Source organism: Homalodisca vitripennis, chromosome 5, assembly GCF_021130785.1.
Source record: "Homalodisca vitripennis isolate AUS2020 chromosome 5, UT_GWSS_2.1, whole genome shotgun sequence".
NCBI lineage: Eukaryota > Metazoa > Arthropoda > Insecta > Hemiptera > Cicadellidae > Homalodisca > Homalodisca vitripennis.
The window spans coordinates 38,159,279-38,181,607 of NC_060211.1; positions in this window are offsets into that span (position 1 = coordinate 38,159,279).

Genomic DNA, 22,329 nt, shown 5'->3' on the forward strand with positions numbered 1-22,329 from the left:
ATTTACGGTAAAGATAGGCAACATTTGTTTAGCTGATAAACGCAAAGTGCTACACATTATGGATAAATAAACATCAGCTGTCTTAAATCCTAATACTATAAATATGAAAGTGCCTTTGTTTGTTGTTGTTTTGTTTTCAAGCGTAAACTATTCAATCGATTGTATTGTAATTTTAAATATGCCCACTTAGGGTCCCTGGCATGACAATATGCCTATTCTTATTTCGAAAATCCATGCGGGCACGGATTTAGTGGATTTAGTAGTTACTAAAGTAGTGGAAATTCCATATTGGTCTCTTAAGTTTTGAAATATTAGTTGAAAACGCCTGTCAAATATCATCAACTGTTCTGTGTAAACACTGTTTCATGAAAGCACAACCATATGTTTAATTCTTTTTTTTAATCTCATTTAAGCCTCATTTAAGCGTCAGCTATGCCGGCTTCGAAGTGCACTGGTTTTTGTTATTACATTTTCGGACCTCCCCGGGATTCGAACCCGTGATCTCTCGGTTAGAGAGCCGAGACTATAACCACTAGTCTACGGAGGAGGACCCTGTTTATTTCATTAAACAACTATTTTCAATTTGTTTACATTTATAGTTTGAAAGAATAGAGTAAGCTTGATAGTAACAACACTTTTTGTGTACACCTACTCTGGCGACCACTATTAAATACAGAGTAAAACAATTAAAAGTGTTAGTAAAAAATACACTTTTAACTAATACTAATAAATGCATTAGTTAAGCTTTTAAAAAAATATGTATCACGTTATGGGAGTGCCGATAGCCGAGCGGTCTAAGACGTTTGACTTTGAGTCTGAGTTAGAGATAGCACAGGTTCGAATCCTGTATGTGACCGTTGCACTTTTTATCAGTACCATCGACCTTGTACTGAGTCGGCTCTCCCCCTTATTCTGTTTGATAAGATCCTCGCACAGCCCAGTGGCCAATGAGGACGGGCAGAGTAAGGCTTAAAAGGGGATCGGCTTCTCCTTTATATAAAAATTACGTATAAAATACAAAGTTAATATTTTTATTTTACTATAAATTTTAAGACTGTTCATAAATCCCGTCTTAGTTGTCTTTGACAAAAGCAAGTTTCTCAGATCTGTGTCTGTATGTGTACTGACTTGAACAGGAAAAATGCAAAATTAAATATGGGACATAAATACTGAGTAAATTAAACTGCCCATAAATATACACTATTTGACAGATTTTTTAAATCGTGGCAACGTGGCAAACTCAACATTGGCGTCGGAAATATAATTCGACGTAATAACTCGAACAGAAGCGCTCATACAGGTGCAAAGCCTGCGAGATTGCGGCGAAGCTGCGGGTAACTGCTAGCAGGTGAATAAATATCACTGTGATGCGAATCGTAATGACAAGTACTATGATATAATTTGTATCATAGATGGCAGCAATGACGAACTAATACTAGTTAATTTATTCTGGACTATTGTCGGTATTTACTTAATGAACAAAACTGTAAATATGTACATGTAGTGTACTCAAAATTGGTTTCATTGAACATTGTGTGACGGAATATTTATAGTATGTGAAGGAACAAAAAACGGAGGAACTAGGCACTAACTTTATTCAACAACATCTTTATAGAAAATCTATAATCTGTGATTCAAAGAACCATTCGCTCCGTGGCTACAATTTGAGGAAAAAACTACGATCGCAATGAGCCCGTGACTATAGCAAGTGGAATCACAAAGCAATACACTAAATGCAATTTTTATGAGAAAAAAATGTCAAGGGGTTCGCTTTTTTGCTGACGAGGGATACGATACTGATTATATAAATATTGATATAATTCCTAGACTGAGCCAATAAAATAAGGAGGTAACGCCTACGAAAAGCTAATACAGAGGGTTCAGACAAAAGTGCGACCCGAGTGAACCGCAAGGTAGGGATACAATTCCAAGGGAATTAAAGTAATCGCAAATTTTATTGGTAAATCGGGACAGTTTAAGATTTGGGGTCATCTAATACAATTTGACCTTTTCCTATTCAAACAAAATTACTGCCCACCAAGGTTGTTTATTATCTCAAATTTGTAGGCAATAATTATAATTAATTGAATTCAATAAAAAAAATTGTGTAACTAAAAAACACATTGTTTAATTGTTATATTTCCATTAAACGCAATCACAGTTTTAAAATGTACAAAGGCTTAAATGTGTACAAAAATTCAACTTTAAGATGTGAAATTATATTTACTTTAAACGAGTTCAGAATCAGGACAATAAGATATAGATCTTGATAAAAATCGAAACAAAGTAATGAACAAACACTTTTAATGTAACAATTGTTTTGTAAAACCATATCAGAGAAGTCGTTTGTAAAACTTAAAGAAGTACAAATCCGAGCCATTACGTTCTTTTCACTCAACTTTGACTACGAAATATATAAAAAAAAATATTCCATTACTAAAAAATAAAAATATACGCGTATTTAGAAAAAAAAATGTTTTTTAAAGCGGATTAAAAAGAAAACAATAATTTATTTAGGACAGTAATAGTGAATGCTTACAGATGGAAAAATACTTATAATATCAAAAAAATATAACGTAGAGCATAAAAGGTTTTACGGCGAAAATAATCGCCAACCTCTAACAACAATATACTTTGTTTTTAATTTCGTGGATATTTTCATCTGTATACAAATTTACTATTTTTATTTTAATGCAAGCTAAATAATAGTATGTATATGTATGGATCTTTTACTCTTTTTAAATAAGTTCTTGAAATATATATATATATATATATATATATATATATATATAACTTATTTAAAAAGAGTAAAAGATCCATACATATATGTAATTGTTGCCACATTGAGTAGTAAATCAAATAACAATATAATAAAATCAACTTTGTTTGTCACTTTATTGTCGTTTCCAGTAAAATACTTACTAATAACTAATATATTATTTATTAACACATGTAAAATTATATATTTAATGAGTAATAAAATATATATATATTTAGTTTAATTATTACATTAATATTATTCAAAATCATAATAAAATAACATTCTCAGAGACCAGTTTTAAATTTATAAATAGTTTTAAAGGCCGTGATATCACAATAACATTTTCTTGAAAATTTTCTGACAAACATAGATACAGCATGCGGAACAAGGTCACCTTGCGCTTGCAAAACCATACAATTGAACACAATCCGCAATAACTTGCGACAAACATATATTAATTTTTGGTCATTACATACTTCCTATGTCACACCCACCACCGTAGACTTTTGATAATAATAAATGTTCTATAACTATGGTTTATATAATAAATTCTGGCAGAAACTTAGTAATAATATATTCGGAATGAAAGTATTAAAATAAACCTTCAACGTTATTTAAAACTATTAACAATCTGGAGTTAACAATTTCATATTAGAATTGGATATTAATTTTAGTACGCTTGGCTGTACTCAAACAACCCTGAAATTATTATTATTTGTTCAATTATGCTGAAAGAATGGAATACAGGCGTTTATTCCACTTCCTGCTTTGTGACTCATTCCACTCCAATAACACTGTTTCCTTTGCCGAGTCGTATATGTCTGACTGTGCAATGTACTCGTATCTATCTACCTAATTTATATCTATTTTAAATATTCACTTTGCAGGTTCAAATATAATTACTTATAACTTATTTATTAATTATTCGCCTATACCGGATGTCTTTAAAGTCTCACCCCTCCCTATTAACTTTCTTATGAATAGAGATGGAGTAATTTACTTTGGGGGATGTTTATATGACCAACTGAGGAGTTTTTTTGAAGTACGAACATTTCTGACTAAACCCCCCCCCCCAGTGGGGTATTTTGGGGGTAAGTTAAAAGTTTTAAATACCAATCCCTAGCAAGGACAAGGACAAGGATCGAAGATGCCTGCTACCTCACCACACCTGAAATATTACAAAATGTAAGACACAGTTTTTAATCCAGGCTTTATTTTTGTCAAGAAGTACATGTTAGTCATTTCGAGCACCTCATCTAAGTGAAATTGAGGTGAGATACGAAACAAAAGTTTTAAATTGACACCTCATTTTAAAGGGATTAAAAAGAAGAAAAATGCCACAAAGCTCTCCAATGTTTCCCTATCTAATTTGGTGGCTAATTAAAGTTTGATTTGGTTTATAAACCCCCATTGCTTGTGAATACTTTTGTAATGAAATTAAATGGTAAAAATCTTGAACTTTCACCAGGCATCTTCGATCCTTAGTCTTGCTAGGGGTTTGTATTTAAACATTTTTGACTTACCCCCAAAATACCCCACTTGGGAAGGTCAAACATTTTGATTCTTCAAAAAACTCCTCAGTTGGTCATATACACATCCCCCAAAGTAAATTACTCCATCTTTATTCTTATGAATGTTAATACTTTTAAGACACCCTTACAGGATTTGTAAAATATCTTTAAATACCTGTATTATTTTTAATCCATAGCCGATAAAATCTACAAACTTTGCGCAATTTTATATGGCAACATTGAGAATAACACTGGAATATTCATTTTCATAACCTGAATTTGTAAGCTTTAATCAATTAAGCTGACGAAGTGTGATTTAGGACATATTGTTCTAATAATAAAGCTGTTTAAAACATGCATATTGACCTAATATTGCCTTATAGTACACGCCTCCCAAAATAAACGTGTAAAGAATATTACATAAAAAATAGTTAAGATAACCTTGCAACCTTGAGCAAAGTTTGTAGATTTTATCGTCATATCGTCTACGGTTCAAACATATTAAAGTGTTTTCATACATTCTGCACACCCTGTATAATACTGTTCAAAGGTACATAACTAGACAAATTAGCTTGGTTAATAAGGTCGAATATATTATTGGTTAGTTTCGCTTTCCACTCGCATATTCTATTCAGGAATGAATATCAGTTTTAAATGAAACCATATTGGACACAAATGTACTGAATAATTATTGAAATGTTTTCATACCGAGTGGCCGCGACTCACATATAGTCCATGTTTGTTTTATTGAGTTAAGTGTGCCAGTTAGGTAACGAGTTGTTTCCAACCCCTTCTGATTCTGAATCGCAGCCGGCTTAATTTTGTTGTGCAAGTGTTCAGTTATATAAGGGCGCGTGTCTGAACACGAAATATTGTTAGCATTGCAGAATGAACAATATTTCATGTACAGGTTATGTGAGCTTCATTAGTAATTGTAAAGCGTGAATTAATAGTCGTAGTACTATTTAGGTATTTTAATAGGGCTAAAATACGTAGTTCTCACTCGATAAAAAAGAATTACGACATTAATTACTGATTTAATTAAATGTGTTTTAACGTTTAATTCTAGTATTAAATCACTTCACTAGCAACGTATAATATACTATATTGAACATAACCTCAAAGCAGACAACTGACTAACTACTACTATACTCAAATTGATACTGATGAGTTAACTGCTAGCGTCAAGAGACTTTAGTAGAGTTTGTTAAAACTATTAAAGTAATTCCTGTGAAATGGAGATACATTTAATTTAAATGCATTCTTTAATAGGGTTTATGTGGCCTACAAAAATTGGCATGATACTTGTTAATGTATTTGTTTGATTAATATACATTGAAATTTGTTAATGCATAATTAATCAAATGTAGTTTGTTAATGTGATTATGTTAATTGTACTTTGGTCAAATTAATACATTCTACTTCTAATTATATTATTCTTCTGAATATACTTTTTTCAGAATTTTCCGTAGTTGGTAGTTCTTAATATTATAAACCCAAAAAAGTGTTAAAAATCTTGCACTTTAATTAAAAAAAAAAAAAAAAAATAAAAATTGGCTGAGCATTAGCGCAAACTATTGCTCAGGAGCAGGAAAAGGTTCTCTTCTGCTTGTCTCCAGAACGAATTGATCTGTATATATGAAATTGTAAACTTCATCTATATATAGGCAACTTCGAGTTCGATAATGGTGCATAACCGTTCACGGAATTTGACAGAGCGTCAGTGAAGCCTACCACTCAGGGGGCTTGCAAAATGTTTTATATCTCTTTGTCTACATAATATAACAAGAAAAAAAACAGAGCAATATACTTTTTTTGAAAAATTACTTTTACATAAGCAGTGTTGATATTAACGATGGTGCGTCAAAGGGGGTTTTTCATTTTATCCTTAGCGAAGCTTAGTTAAATCTTATTTTATATAGTCCTCAATTTGAATTTTTCTGTATAAAACTTCTAAAGAGTCTATAACCTATATGATCTAAGTATATAGAATTCCAAAAGGTAAGATTGATCAGTTTTTTACTGGCTAGTTAAATTGTTTGACAAAAATAAGTTTATTCATTAATTGACTTTTGAAATAGGATTTGAATAAGAAAAGATCAGTTCTTTATCTTAAAATGGCGAATTCCAGTCTGTTTTCTAGATATCTGACGCTAATAAAACCTTTATTTAAGTAACTAACGCGTTAATAGGTTATAAAGTATCTAAAAACTAAAGGAAATTATTTAGTATGTTTATTCCGTTCATACCTTTCTATCATCTCAATCTCCACCAAAATAGTTGCGACGATTTATCTTTAGAAAAACTCTACTGTCAGTTTTGCAAAAAAAGTAGGTTGTGTGCTTGCTCATTACAATTCAGCCCTCGTCTCCCGGTCTACATTTACCAACAATTATTAACAAGAGTGTACTGCATTGTAAGTCCGATATTTTCTTCTTGTAATTAAATTGTGGATTAAATAAACTGAGAAAATCTCAATTTTGTTTATTTTTTAATTAAATCATAATATATTGAAGGTTATAACATGTATAGTATTATGAGAAATAAATCGATATTCGTAAATCTCACGAAATCTCCTCTCTTTTGATGCAACCAGACGGCAGTAGTTGTAGTAGTAGATATGAACATGCAGTTACAGCCCACTTTTGGGGCAACAATAAATTACTTTTCAAAAAACCATAAAAAATCCAACAACAAATCTGTTAACCACACTTTTAAACAAACCGAAAATCGAATAAAATGCTGTTCAAAGGACCACAAATAATTCAGAAAATATAACACTTAAAATTATTGAAAAAAGTATGGAAAAGTTACATTGTCCCATACAACCTGATATAGTGATAAAAGCGTTATATACTCTATCTCTATACTTGTTTCAATAATTTCCAATTAAAACTTTTTCACTAATAAATAGAACGTGAGAAAATAAATTGTCCCTATTGCAAAAAAAAGAAATTTCAAGAAAACATTATAAAAGATATTATAACTCAAAAATTCATCTAAAAAAACTAAAAATTCACACAATGAGCTGAATTTTTTACGAACCTGGGCTGAGCAAAACCAAATTAACGATCAGCAAATAATTTATAATACAGAAAATTACGGGAATTAAATAAAGATGCAGAAAAAGAGTTCCAACTAAGCCTTCAGTGAATAATCATGTAAGAATTGCTAATAAAACACAAAAATGTTCAAACAAATGTAAAAACAATTAGTGTAGAGAAATCTTTGTCATTGATAACATTAATAACACAAGTCCAATAACATACAGTACAAAAGATTCAAATAATGAAGAAATAACCGGAAATTGTATGAATATTATTTGAAAAAGTCAAAACTATAAAAAATTTTTTCTATATAAATCGAGGCTCAAAAGAAATGTACGAAAAGTAAAGAAATACACGATTTTTAAGAATTTTATAAAAATAAATAAAATAAAAAGATATATTAGGGCGCACGTGTAAAGATTGTCGTGTTATTACAAAAAGAAGTATATTACAAAATATAAAACTGAACTTTGAAAGAGAAAGGATGTGCACGGTGTAAAGATAAAGTTAAGACTATTTCTGAATTTCATAATTGGTATGAAATGAAATGAAATGAAAAATGACTTTATTAGAGGCGAAGTTAGGACTATAAAGTCCTCTGTACCACTTAACCTTAAAAAAATTAACTGACATATATATGTATACATTTATAACTAAAACTTAGTCTATTAAAGATTCATTTACATTACGCATTAAATGAATCTTAAAATCAAAACAATAATTAATGTAACTATATACAAATTTACAATAATATCGCAAGACACACACTCGCATTCATTCAACTTGCATGCAATTGCCCTAAGTACCGCACACCAAAGCCGCCAACCGCTATACCCCCTGAGCCCCCAGCATCAAGGCCCTGACCTCCGCCCCAAAGCGAGCGCGCTTATCGATGGCTCTGATGTTAACAGGTAAAGCATTCCACAATCGGCAGGCAGAAACTGTAAACGATTTGCTAAAGGTAGTTATTCGATGAATTGGGATAGATAATAAGGATGTACCCCTCCTTGTACTTCGTTCACTTATTTCAGACATAAATCGAAATTTGTTTGAAAGATAACTAGGACAATTTGTATTTAAAAGAGCGTGCAACAGAATGAGTGAGTGATAGTCTCGAAGGTCTTGTAATTTTAAGATAGATAATTATAGTAGTATTATAGTAGAGATAAAAAAAACAGGATATTGTAAAGAATGTATGAGAGATATTTTTTATAAACCAGTTCATTGTGCGTATGGAGGAGATATTCATATGTTTTATTACTTAGAAAATACACTTAGACACAAATTATCATAATAAAAGAGTTTAATAACATTTATTATCATGTAATTGAGATATTTTATGAGAAAGTTGATATTTTGTATCAAATTTTTAGCAATAACAAAATTTTAATTGAGGGTAAAATTTCTTTTGTAACCCACTCTTGAAACATTTTTGTTTCCTTTTGTTGTTAAAATTAGTGACTAGAGACCAGATTAATTGATAGAAATAGTATGTTTTGAATATTTTCAAGGGGTCTACTTATTATAACCTGCGATTTATGTACTTAAATGCTAATTTATCATTATCAACTCATTTTGATATGAAGTTAAAAATTATGTACGGGGACCGAATCGTTTCTCTTTTAATTTTCAAGATTCTTTTTTCAATCTCAAATAAACAGTTGTTTTGCTTTCATTTTGTGTTTTCTTCCTTCAGAATCTTGGACAGTTAGAACAATTTTGTGGATTCTTTTAACATTTCTTCTAATTGGAATATAGTCAATTTAATTTGTGTATTCACTGGTTGTTTTTAATCAATAAGCAACATTTGGAAAGAAGGTGTACAATATTTCAGATTCTTTGTGAGATATTCGGTTTGTTTATTTTTTCAAAATTTGGTTCAACAAGATTGCAGTACACTTCAATTACATCAAATGGTCTAAATTTTGGCGTTTTATTAGCTAAACATATCTGATTTGGTTCAATTGTTGCATGATCAAACCCTAGGAAATTTGAGTAAATTTCCTAGGGTTCATAATTGCTGAAAGAATTATTCTTACTGGTGATTATTTGAATTTTTTTTATAGACTGTTTGCATTTCAAGTTTGTTTTCATCAAATTTTAAAGAATTATTTGACATTTTGAATGTTTTTAGGTAATTTTTAAGATATTTTTTTATTTGATCAAAGGCGTAATATCCTTTATAGAAACCATAATATTTTGTTATATTGTTAGCAATAAATCCTACACAAAGGGACAATTATCGCTAATACTTGTCATTAAAATATCAGAAAAAGCCGCTCAAATCGATGAAGTAGCTATTTAAATAAAGTTTTCCTCTAATTGAATTGGATGCTCTAAGTTTAGAACTGGTCTAGAGTTGTCTGAAGCTAACTTGAACAGTTTCATTTTTGCTATTTAAATGGGGAAACTTTTAAAACAAAAATTGAGATAAAACTACGAACTTTTGAATAAAACAGGAAAGATCAACCAATCTTATTACTGATTGTTGGTTTTTAACGAATGCGGAAAAACTACTTTATTAAATGTTGTCTACAATCGAATGATTCCTTACTCAAATGTAAACGTTGTCAGTACATCTTTAGAATGCGTATAAAAAACTTCAAGATTTGAAAATATTGAGAAAAAAATAGGCAAAAATATCTATTTTTACAATTCTTCGGAAGAAATAGTTTCTTTAAGTGAATGTGTAAACCTATTTCTCTAATCATGTTTGATGATTCTATTTTTGAAAATCAAGGTGTTATTGAGGAATGTTTCATAATGTCTAGACATAAAAAGATTTCTTGTATTTATCATTCTCAATTTATCTTGAAAGCTGCAAGAACTAAAAACTAATTTGAACATGCTGTCTATTTTTAAGCAAGATGACAATTATACAAGGAAAATGTATAGTAATTATGTTGTTTCTGATGTGTTTTGATCAATTGAATTAGTTATGTGATACATTTGGGAAGAAGATTGTGGGTTTTTACATATTAACCTAACTTTGAAGCCTTGAAAATGGTAAATATTTAAATAAATGTTCTAATATAAACATGTGATAATCTCAGTGGTGTATCGCGTTTACGTTTTCATGTTTTTACGTTTCACGTTTTCAAGTTCACGTATTCCACGTTGTCACGTTTCAAAAAGTGTCTTAAATAAATGGTGAACGTAAGCTCAAAAGAAGTAAAAAACTTGATCAAATTGAAAAGAAATTATTTTAAAATTCTGTCAACCTGTGACTTCTGCTATTAAAAATGAGGGCAAAATTGAAAATGTTTTAAATTTAAAAATGATTAATTTGGATTCCAGTTGTTCCACAAATTGGAGGTATTTCCATACCAGAAATAGGTGAAGAACTTTTGAGTTACAAAAATTACCATCTTCTACACAGTTTAGACCTAGAATTGTTGAAGAATCTACAGTAATTGACCCATGGAACAGCAGATGCAATAATTGGTGAAAAAAATTCTTCCGAGAGCAAAAGATAATAAATTTGGTTTGTATTTGGGATATAAAAAAGAGTTTAATTGATTCAAGTAAATTTTGAGCATAATGACAATTATTTAAGATAAAACATATGAAGGAACTCAATGTTTTTGGAGATTGTTAACCGACAGCGATGTTAATCGATGTACCAAAAGACAATTTATATTCTGAAGAAGATTTACAAAATTATACTGAAATCTTATGGAGCTCAATTATCTAAAACTAATGATCCATCGATAAAAAAACCAAAATCAATCAGACCTAAAAATAAAATATGAATTTGATCAAGCAAATTTGGGGAAACTGAATCGAAGGATATGGAATAAGGAAATTCAGCGATAGCAAGATCGAATACAAATATAACGATGATTTAACAAAACTTAATAGTATTATTAACTATATTTATGCTCAAGAAAAAGCTGGAATAATTTTTTGAACGGAAAGAAAGCAATGAAGAATTTTATTTCGAATAAACTTGATAAGTTGATTGAAAAACCAGACGGAATTACGTGTTTAAAGAGAATGCTACCAGATAAGTTCACCAATTTTAATAGAAGGTAACGCACTTTTAAACGATTTCATTAACAATTTCCCCTTTGAATCAAGAATCCCGTACCAGGCTATCAGTGTGTAGGGCCTGGAAGAAAGCTTAAAAAAAGACTAAAAATATGAGATCCTAGTATAAATAAATTAAAGTTGCAAGGAGACACGATATTTCTTATGAAAAACATAGAAATACAAAATTTAGGCATATTTCCAGATACATTTTTACAAGATCAAGCAATAGATAGATTTTTATCAAAATATGCTAGTTTATGTGAGAGATTTATTGCAAGCTAAAGCAACGTTTTTAAAGAAAACATTTTGAATGAGTATTGAAGAAATATGAAACTTTAACTTAATAAATGGGATAAAAATTTGCGAACGTAAATTTCAGCGAAAGTAAAAAAGGCAAGGTAAAATATGCTTTTAAGAAGAACATTCCCAATTATAGAATTATAAATCAAAATGTTGATCAATTAAAAAAACGTTAAAAATTATATATTTTTAAGAAGTTAACAATACAATGAAATTGAAAACACACAAGAAAAACATTATAAGAATTAGAATAGAATTTTCTTATAATCAATTGAAAGAACTTAAAAACTGTAGATTATCGAAAGATTTATTAGATTGTAGGAAGATCTGACAATTTTAAGAAATGTTGTACCTTACGATATAAGCTGCTTCAATTAAAAAAATGTGATTCGAATAGACATCAATATTTCAAAATGGTTGGATAAAGAATTGGAAGGTATTAATGAGTCTTGATCAGATGAAATAGCTATGAAGTTTTGTGAAACCAAACAAAAAAAAAATATTTGAACCATTAACCTTTAAAGAATGAAAAGAAATGTTTAAGAACATTAAGCATTTCAGAGAAGATTTCAAGCGAGAAACATTAACTGAAAAGGTTAAGAAATTTTAGTGTGGGATTGTAAATTTGAACTCTGTTTCAGGAGTTGGAACTCACTGGATTTGTTATTACAGAACAAGATAAAATTTCGTACTATTTTGACTCATATGGAAGAATTGAAATCATACCTCCTACGAAATCAATAAACTGTTTAAGAACAACTCAGATATATTACAGTGATTTTAAAATTCAATACTATATATAAAGTTCCCTCCAATTTGTGGACATGATATAAATAGTCCAAATGTTAAACATTTCTTTGATTTTAAAGGAAGAAGAATTAGCAGTGTTAGTAAGGGAATTGATCCTTTTGGTGTTATTGTAAAATAGCAATTAGATGATCATATTAAAATGTTTAATGAACTAGAAAAAAATTATGAAAATCATAAGCAACATGTTAAAGATTTTACCACAGAAGTCTAAGAAAAGTTAGAAGCTAGAAATAAAAGATCAGTAGACGGTTTTTGTTGAATTAGTGAAAAATTTACACATATGTATCAATTTCAAAACATTTCAAGATGATGTATATAAAACATTTTAAGCTAAAATAGTAATTGTTAAACATAAATTTGCTATTGAATTGATTCTATTATGAGATGATGACTTTGGTGAAATAATATTAAACATTTTCAAAATTTCAAGTCTTTTGAAAAGGTTAGTAAACTGCCACCAAAACTTTTAAGAATATTGGTTATAGATTTCTTGAATTTAATGATTCATATGATGACAAATTTGAAGAATTAGAAGACAAATCAAAACAAAATTATGAAGATTTGGCAAGAATTGCTGATGATAAACTATACATGAATTTCCCTAAATAAATGATGCTCATATATTACGTAAAGTAAAAAAACTGCAACAAATAATATACAATAGTATGCAAACATTACTGGAGTTAAAGAATTTCTGGAAAATGTGCAATAATAGCGAATAGAAAGAGCCAATTTTGTAAATCAGATTTCTTTTAAATAAATAGAGATGGCTGGACAATACTGTGCGTTCGATCTTTTTATAATACAACACAAAAGGGACTTTAAAAAACTACTTTGGGATTATATTAAAAAAAGTATGAGTTATCTGAAGACATAATGCAATTATACATTAACAAGTTCTATCGGTTTAACATCGCAAAATAGCAAAATCTTTTGTCAGAATTCATCAAGGAAAACATATTATCAATTGAAAGATTATATGTCTGTTATTTGTCGTTATCAAAATTTGAGTCCAGAATGTTCGGAAGAATTTACAGATTCTGTTGATTGGAATAATACAACATAATTTTTAGATCGTGGAGATTATCCTATGCAAATTTTATTAAAATATGTAGCTGAAATTGCAAAATTTAAAGAAGAAAATCCGGAATATGATGAAATCGATCAATAATTCGATTGTTAATAAATTATTGTAAAAACATTTATAATTATAAATAAGTAATATTAATGATAACTCTGTAAAAACTTTCATTACTCTTAACAAATTTAGGATTCTTTGAAAATGTGAAGTTTGTATCTATAAAGATGGATTTTACATTAGTTTCATAAGGGCTAAAGATTATGATGCGACATTAAAACAAAAACTGGAAATGACATGCCAGTTGATGGAAATATTACAATTAAAATAAAAGTAAAGTAAAGTAAAAATGTCTTATTTTATCAGGCGAAGTTAGGCCTAAAAAGCCCTCTCTAACATTTAACCTGGGGACCAACGGCTTAAAAGTGACTTCCGAACTACCACAAACAACAACAAACGACAACAATAATTAAGGAGTTTTTCATTAGATTTCCAATGATTGATTATAAAATCTCGAATAAAATTCAGTTGATTGATGGTTACAAAAAGTCCAAATATTATGTTAAAAGTTTTCTAGATTGCCAATGTATTGAGCAAAAAGGTATTTCTGGAACAACTTATTCGTTCTATATTACAAATATTCATAGCAATATTTACAGTACTAAGTTCGTTATTATAGGTTTTCAAAAGATAGACAGAATATCCGAGAAAAAATCCTTCAAAATGTTATAGTTGGAATGTAAAACATATTAGAGTCAAACTGAATGCTTCTTATTATCCTAACCTAATCGTTCATTCTGAAAATAGGCTATTCAGACATACATTATATCACTCAAGCCTCTTTCAAACAATTTACAGACCCGGCAAATTTATTTGTTTTGCTGGTCGTTGAGAATTTTTATTTTCAATCATCCCAGCGATCCATCATAAACTTGCCAACTGAGTAAAATGCTTTCGAAATCAGAAGAGTTTTCAACTGAGTTTTGAATTGTTTTCCATTTTGTTGTTTGATGTGTTCAGTGAGATTATTGACCAATCTGACACCAACTTGGGACGGTAAGTTTCTGAAAGCATTTATCTTGTGCTGTTGTACATGAAAGTTGTCCCTGCCTCTCGTCTCGTATTGTGAACATCCCCTCCCCGAACCAAAGCACACCTCGACACGGAGTAGAGGATCACCTCAATAATGTAGAGGCAGGGCAGAGTCAGAAATCCCAGCTCCCTAAAATCGTTTTTACACGACTCTCTATTGTTTAAATTTAGAATTACTTTTTCGAGTTACGGCTCAATAAAGTAATAGAGAATTACGGCTTTTTTTGGAGCCTGAAGATTCGCTCCAGCTTGTGCTGTGCACAACTGCCCCAAAGTCTGATTCCATATTCCAAGTGGGGATAAATTAAGCCATAATAGGCCATTTTCAATACCGTAATTGGGCAGTGATTTGCCATATTGCGAAGGGCAAAGATGCCCGACGCAACCTTGGTACAGAAATGATCCACGTGAACCTCCCAGGTTAGTCCTCCATCTAGGAATATTCCTAGGAATTGTGTTGATTCCATTTGATCGAGCGGGAGATCATCCAAAAACACTGAAGGTTTTGTTTCAGATTCTCGTTTGCTTAGCGAAAATTCATGAAATTTGATATTGATTCATTTGTTTTCAGGTTGATTTCAGAAAAAAAAGTGTTTCGGCTTTAACACAGAGAGTCGTGTCGTCAGCATACTGAACTCCATTCTGGATCGATGGCTTCAGATCGTTTACGTAAAGAAAAAAAGAACTAGCCCAAGGATAGATCCCTGCGGGACTCCAAGGGTGATCTTTGCTTTCGAGGTTAAGGCACCCGAGATCTGCACATACTGCTCTCGGTCCCTAAGATATGATCCAAGCCATTTTAAACCTCGTACACATCTCCTTTCTAACTTGTGCAAAAGTGTTTTCATGATGCACAAAGTCAAATGCTTTGGAGAGGTCGAGAAATACGCTGAAGACGTGTTCACGCCCCTCCAGTCCATCGAAAACATGTTCAATGAGGTCAGATACAGCGTCTACCGTACTCCTTTTTCTCTGAATACGATTGGGTCGGGCTGAGAATATCAAAACTTTCGAGGAAACTGTTGAGCTGTTCCAGGCGAAGTTTCTCAAAAATTTTGCTCAGAACCGGCAGAATAGAAATTGGACGGTAGTTGTTGGTTTGTAAAAGATCATCTTTTTTGAAAACTGGAATGACTTTTGCAATGAGTTTTTAGTTTTGATGGAAAATTCCGGTTTGGAATAAATAGTTGATTGATTTTGTTTGTGGTGTTAGTAAATGCCGGAAGCAATGCTTTAACATCCACATTGAAACTCCGTTGATCTTGCAGGATTTTTTGGAATTCAGTCTCTGAATGACACGAACCACCTGCCCTTCCGTCACAGGAGTCAAAGGCAAGGATGACATCCGTTCCTGCAGGTTATGAGCACGAAGACGAGGCACTGGTAAACTGAATCAACAACGGCCACGTTTGAGGAAAAAGTGTTGAATTTCAAGAAGGATTTTCAAGAATTTTTAGATTAATTTTTATTAAAATGTTTTTAGAGCCATCTGATTTAATAGATTTAGAGTAACCACTTATAATTTTCCAAGCTGTTTTTGATACGTTATCAGGATTTTGCAAAAATTTATTAATTTCATAGGATTTGGCAGCTCGGATGACTCGTCTTTAAATTCTCTTGTAATTTGGATAAAAAGTTTTTAAATTCTCATTTTCTGACGTAATGAAAATTGAGAGAAAATTTTAAGTTTATCCCTTGACACAAGAATGCCTTTTGTGATCCAGGTTTTTTGTCATTTTCCGTATTGTTTTGATTTTTTTCAATGGGCAAAACACATCCAAATGAAAATTTAAACACTTATCGAATGCCGTGGACATTGCATGCGGACAGTCAAAATTATTTAAAAAAATTCTTTCTGGAGAATTTTATTTAAAATTTTGACATTTTAGGGTCGGACGTCTCTCTAAATGCTGAAGGTGCCTTTTTTCGTTTCCAAGGGAACATCCAGAGACCACAACCCCCTTCGCGAAGTGATCAGAGAACATCGTTCAAAACAGAGACCGTGATGTTTGAGAGATTTGTGTCCATGTTGTCCATGGCTGTGCTCGAGAGAGCAGTCACTCTCGTTGGCGTGTCTATGGACCAATTTAGATTGAATGAATTCAGAACATCGCGTAATCGTTGGGTTTGGGGATTTGTGTTGTATATTGCATTAATGTTAAAATCACCGATCGCAATGCATTTTTTAAGATTACAGAATCTAGAAGAAAATCGAATTTTTCAAAAAAGGAGTTCATACAACCTCTTGATGATCTGTATAACCCTACAATTAGGATTTCCCCTTCTTTTTTTCTATTAATTTTTAAACATTCGGCTTTAAAGTCGAGGTCATTACTTTCAGGTATTTTGAAACAACAGAATTTGATTGGAGAATTTACAAAAATAGCAACACCTCCCCATTTGAAACGTTTTCGTTGATAAGAACATGCCAATGTGAAATTTTCAATTGTGAAGAACTGGATTGTATTCACTGAGAACCCGAGTTCAGAGATGACAAGAACGTCCGGCTTCAACTCGTTACACATAAGTGTTAACTCGTCCGGTTTGTTTGTGGCAGACTGAGTGTTCAGATGAACAATTTTGAATTTTGTTAAAGAATTTTGAATTTGACTTTTTGGAAATTTTTGAGAATTTTGCTGGCAAAATGGTTTGTCGGTCAATGAAGCCGGACCTGACAACACTAATCTAGTTTTGCATTCGACATTACTAGGGAGTTTTTTTAAGCATTTACAAATGAGCAGGCCAGAAATTTGAGTGTTCATCGAAGCGTTCAGGATGTCGGTAGTTGATGGCTTCGATGTCCCGATGACAGCCTCGGCATAGGTGCTGTAGAGCAAGTTGACGGAGTCCGGTGTTGGAGAGGCTGTGGAATGGATCGGCGTAGTTACTGCAGTGACGCGGCGACGGCGGGGCCAAGGCATCCATACCGGCGACCCTCTGAAGTATGAGGTCGGCCAGCAGTCGTTTGCCACTTGCACGCAGGTGGAGGCCGTGTGGGGTGAAGTGGCGCCGATCCATGATATCCAGCATTTCCGCGCCCTCATAACGGATACAGAGCTCGGCAATATAATTATTAACGAGAGTCGTGGTCTGGTGGACTGGGCTGTCAAAGGGCAGGTCGCGCCTTGTAGGCAGCGACAACACCAGGAGCGCGGAAGACGAACAACAGTCTTTAACAATTTTCTCCAGTCTGCTGAAGATGATGTACTGCTTCCCAGCGGCCACGTCATTTGTCCCGGCCAGCAGGTCACAGCAGTGGTCTGGAAGATGGACGGGGGCCGGGGCTACACTCAAGAGACCCGCGCTAGGCTTGCAGATACCGCCGATGTTGGTTCCTCTTGAACTTCTGGACATTATAGAGGCGATATGGCGTGAGATTTAAATGATACATTCGTTTTTGCTGTACCCCGTGTTGGTTCACCTGGAAGGTATAGACCCTCCAGCCAGAAGTGAACCCTCTTGGGGTATGCGTATAAGTTATAATATAGCAAACTACAATTCTGGCTGGTTTATACCTTCCAGTAAAATCTATACTGGAAAGGTATAGTACAGTATTTCAGTACAGCGAAAAACCCCTGTGTCACTTACATTAGGGGAACTCCATGGATGACAACAATCCCTACCACACATCCTAACCACAAATATCGAGACACTTTGTTAAAAAGGTTTGGTAAATAGGTCTAATTTACTGCGAAGCATGGTTTCTGGAGTGGTTGGGGCTCCCTTAAAATTAAAGCTAAACATCAGAGAGTATTGTCTTGATTGGAAGAAGCTAGAACAGAGATATGCTCCATTCCTATAAAGTGACGTGATTGAGCTGGTGTCAATTATACCTAGTCGGGGATCTCGTTGGCCAAAACCTCTAACTTACCCGTCCTAAATATCCTGTCATTCCAGAAGCAGGGCAAAGCTTCTTTTAGAGCTAAGTGCAATGGGGCTTTCTTTATCTTTTTGTCCTGGGTAAACAAAAAAGCGAACAAACATTAAGCCTTAAAACGGAGTTAGTAGAAATAATAATAATAACAATAATATAATGATAAAAATAATAATTTATTCCATCAATAATTTACAAAGTATAATTCACAATAACTTCTTTGGAGTTTACTTGCCACTATTACCAGTAGTGTGGCCAGTGGTATAATTTAATAATAATATTAAGACACTTATATAGAGTCCAGAAAATAATAATTCACTTAATTGACAGTTTTAATTTTAATTTACTACGTCCTAAATAAAATGTCAAATCTAATCTAATCAATATTCATTGCATTAATTATTTTTAATTTTTATTGATTTATTTAAATTTATTATTGTTTATTTCATAATTAATCTGAATAGTAAACATTAGAAAAACGCCAAAAAATTAATGATTTTTATCTGGGCATTTACCACACAAATACTTTAATTTATTTCTGATACTTTTACGCAGGTCTAAACGTAGTAGTAAGTATTGTGAATCTAAAAATAGGCTTTAAAAGTAAACAAACCATCGCTTTACGAGTTCGATCCTTCTCGAATAAAACTGTTGAGCTGTTCCAGGAAGGTTTCTAAAAAATTTTGCTCAGAACCGGCAGAATAGAAATTGGACGGTAGTTGTTGGTTTGTAAAAGATCATCTTTTTTGAAAACTGGAATGACTTTTTGCAATGAGTTTTTAGTTTTGATGGAAAATTCCGGTTTGGAATTAAATAGTTGATTGATTTTGTTTGTGGTTTTTAGTAAATGCCGGAAGCAATGCTTTAACATCCACATGAAAACTCCGTTGATCTTGCAGGATTTTTGGAATTCAGTCTCTGAATGACACGAACACCTGCCTTCCATCACAGGAGTTCAAAGGCAAGGATGACATCCGTTCCTGCAGGTTATGAGCACGAAGACGAGGCATGGTAAAACTGAATCAACAAACGGCCACGTTTGAGGAAAAAGTGTTGAATTTCAAGAAGGATTTTCAAGAATTTTTAGATTAATTTTTATTAAAATGTTTTTAGAGCCATCTGATTTAATAGATTTAGAGTAACCACTTATAATTTCCCAAGCTGTTTTTGATACATTATCAGGATTTTGCAAAAATTTATTAATTTCATAGGATTTGGCAGCTCGGATGAGTCTTTAAATTCCCTTGTAATTTGGATAAAAAGTTTTAAAATTCTCATTTTCTGACGTAATGCAAATTGAGAGAAAATTTTAAGTTTATCCCTTGACACAAGAAATGCCTTTTGTGATCCAGGTTTTTTGTCATTTATCGTTGTTGTTTTGATTTTTTTCAATGGGCAAAACACATCCAAATGAAAATTTAAACACATATCAAATGCCGTGGACATTTGCATGCGGACAGTCAAAATTATTTAAAAAATTCTTTCTGGAGAATTTTATTTAAAATTTTGACATTTTAGGGTCGGACGTCTCTCTAAATGCTGAAGTTGCCTTTTTTCGTTTCCAAGGGAACATCCAGAGACCACAACCCCCTTCGCGAAGTGATCAGAGAACATCGTTCAAAACAGAGACCGAGATGTTTGAGAGATTTGTGTCCATGTTGTCCATGGCTGTGCTCGAGAGAGCAGTCACTCTCGTTGGCGTGTCTATGGACCAATTTAGATTGAATGAATTCAGACCATCGCGTAATCGTTGGGTTTGGGGATTTGTGTTGTCTATTGCATTAATGTTAAAATCACCGATCGCAATGCATTTTTTAAGATTACAGAATCTAGAAGAAAATCGAAATTTTTCAAAAAAGGAGTTCATACAACTCTCTCGATGATCTGTATAACCCTATAAGGATTTCCCTTTTGTTTTTTCTATTAATTTTTAAACATTCGGCTTTAAAGTCGAGGTCATTACTTTCAGGTATTTTGAAACAACAGCATTTGATTAGAGAATTTACAAAAATAGCAACACCTCCCCATTTGAAACGTTTTCGTTGATAAAGACATGCCAATGTGAAATTTTCAATTGTGAAGAACTGGAATGTATTCTCTGAGAACCCGAGTTCAGAGATGACAAGAACGTCCGGCTTCAAACTCGTTACACATAAGTGTTAACTCGTCGTTTGTTTGTGGCAGGACTGAGTGTTCAGATGAACAATTTTGAATTTTGTTAAAGAATTTTGAATTTGATTTTTTGGAAAATTTTTTCAAGCAAAATGGTGTGTCGCTCAATGAAGCCGGACCTGACAACACTAATCTAGTTTTGCACTCGACATTACTAGGGAGTTTTTTAAGCATTTACAAATGAGCAGGTCAGAAATTTGATTGTTCATCGAAGCGTTCAGGATGTCGGTAGTTGATGGCTTCGGTGTCCCGATGACAGGGCCTCGGCATAGGTGCTGTAGAGCAAGTTGACGGAGTCCGGTGTTGGAGAGGCTGTGGAATGGATCGGCGCAGTTACTGCAGTGACGCGGCGACGGGGCCGAGGCATCATATACCGGCGACCCTCTGAAGTATGAGGTCGGCCAGCAGTTGTTTGCCACTTGCACGCAGGTGGAGGGCCGTGTGGGGTGAAGTGGCGCCGATCCATGATATCCAGCATTTCCGCGCCCTCATAACGGATACATAGCTCGGAAATATAATTATTGACGAGAGTCGTGGTGTGGTGGACTGGGCTGTCAAAGGGCAGGTCGCGCCTTGTAGGCAGCGACAACACCAGGAGCGTGGAAGACGAACAACATTCTTTAACAATTTTCTCCAGTCTGCTGAAGATGATGTACTGCTTCCAGCGGCCACGTCATTTGTCCCGGGCAGCAGTTCACAGCAGTGGTCTGGAGGATGGACGGGGGCCGGGGTTACACTCAAGAGACCCGCGCTAGGTTTGCAGATCCCGCCGATGTTGGTTCCTCTTGAACTTCTGGACGTTAGAGAGGCGAGATGGCGTGAGATTTAAAATGAAACATTCGTTTTTGCTGTACCCCGTGTTGGTTCACCTGGAAGGTTATAAACCCTCCAGCCAGAAGTGAACCCTCTTGGGGTATGCGTATAAGTTATAATATAGCAAACTACAATTCTGGCTGGTTTATACCTTCCAGTAAAATCTATACTCGGTACAGCGAAAAACCCCTGTGTCACTTACATCTGGTCAACTCCATGGATGACCTTCAGTGGCACATCCTAACCACAAATATCGAGACATTTTGTTAAAAAGGTTTGGTAAATAGGTCTAATTTACTGCGAAGCATGGTTTCTGGAGTGGTTGGGGCTCCCTTAAAATTAAAGCTAAACATCAGAGAGTATTGTCTTGATTGGAAGAAGCTAGAGCAGAGATATGCTCCATTCCTACAAAGTGACGTGATTGAGGTGGTGTCAGTTATACCTAGTCGGGGATCTCGTTGGCCAAAACCTTAACTTACCCGTCCTAAATATCCTGTCATTCCAGAAGCAGGGAAAGCTTCTTTTAGAGCTAAGTGCAATGGGGCTTTCTTTATCTTTTTGTCCTGGGTAAACAAAAAAGCGAACAAACATTAAGCCTTAAAACGGAGTTAGTAGAAATAATAATAATAATATAATGATAAAAATAATAATTTATTCCATCAATAATTTACTAAGTATAATTCACAATAACTTCTTTGGAATTTACTTGCCACTATTACCAGTAGTGTGGCCAGTGGTATAATTTAATAATAATATTAAGACACTTAATATAGAGTCCAGCAAAATAATAATTCACTTAATTGACCGTTTTAATTTTAATTTACTATGTCCTAAATAAA